Raw genomic sequence first — 1,613 nt, 5'->3', positions numbered from 1 at the left:
TCTGGTGTGGCTATTGGCTGGAGGCTGCTACGCAGCAGCTCCCCCCTGCCACCAGTTGCATGCTGGGTGATGTAGTTCCGCAGGTATCGGGCTACTTGAAAAAGAGAATCAAGGTGCGGTGGGAAAAGGGGAAACGTGACCTCTGTTCCTACTGAAACAAAGATTGAAAAAAAGAAAAGATGAATGCTGTTTACTCGTGTAGAAATATGGGAATGTAAACACGCAACATAATTTTGTTTAAATTAAAATATGTATGCAATATGTAAAATACGTATCGCGATGCTTTGTATATTGCAGGTTGAAGGAAAGGGGTTTTCCTCTCAGAAGGATAAGTTTAAGAGGACTGCTAATAGCTTTGAAATGATCAGGTGAAAAAATTATTGAAATGGGGTACTTTTATGTGGCAGGGCTCGGAGCCTCCACAGGTTGACTGCAGCTCCCGTCTCACTCAAACAGGCAATAATAGCTTGGGGCTGATGGGAGTTGGGCGTTCCAAGACCCAGGTTTGTTTTATTAATGGGATCATCATTATTACTGTCTTGAATGAATGCATGTTTTGTTACAATAAAACTTATAAAATCTAAAAGTCACAGGAAAAGATGCTTACAGAAAGTGACAACCCTCTTGCATATTGGAATGGCTCTGAACTTGTGTTGACTGACCTAGAATTCCTTTTTTTAAAAAAGTTACCTGCAAAGGACAAAATGCCTCAGAATACATGCCAAATGCTGCTTCTCATGAAAAGAACCAAACATTGATTCTTTTGTACAATGCTGCCCAGAAGTGAAGCCTTCAAAGAATGCCTCTCACCTTTACAAATACACATAAACTGAACCACTCCTACCTGGCTCTTAAAAGTACAAATATACAGTGAATGAAAGAATGCCTTCAGTCAGACTAGATACAGGACTGCAAAACTACAAGCACAGAAGGACTTCTTTGTGGAAACTGACTTCCTGGATCTACTGGCTTTGCTAGAGAAACAAAGGGAGTAAAAATGAGACCTAACAGTTTAGCTGAGATTTTGGCTCTCAGTTCTGGAAACTGATCAGGATCTGGGGGTAGGTGGCAACACTATTCAGGAAGGCAAATGAAGAAGTTTCAGGTCTTTTGCAGCCATAGTACCAGAGATCATTTTAATAAGAGATCAAGGCTGCTGAGCCTTCAGAGCATATGCTCTTTTACTGACCTCAATGGAGCATAAGATTTAATAGAGTGTGAACACCATCCCATGTTTTTGACCTATTACATACTGGAGGTAGGCATGCCTTCCCAATGCAAGGCCATATTAACCAACCTGGGTGTTTAGTTCTGGAAATAGTCTATACTGTACATCTATATTTGAATTCTGTTGTACCATCAAAAACTAGTTTTGGAGACCTGACTGATATTTGCACTCCTACAAAGTCGCAGATCTATTTTAATTTGTAAACAATATTTTTCTTTCTTTGTAACACCCTCTCCCCCCGCAAACACTTGATGCAACCAATTCCAAGGGGAGGAGGATTCCATTCCTAACATCAAAAACTTCACTCAGGATTATGTGAAGATTCTTTACCAGGCAAACGGACCTTTTACTTCCCTTACAGAAATGGCACTACTAATGTTTTCCT

The sequence above is a fragment of the Podarcis liolepis genome, assembly GCF_965112155.1.
Source record: "Podarcis liolepis genome assembly, chromosome: 13".
In the NCBI taxonomy this organism is placed as follows: Eukaryota; Metazoa; Chordata; class Lepidosauria; order Squamata; family Lacertidae; genus Podarcis; species Podarcis liolepis.
Note: the sequence above shows the minus strand (reverse complement) of the source record.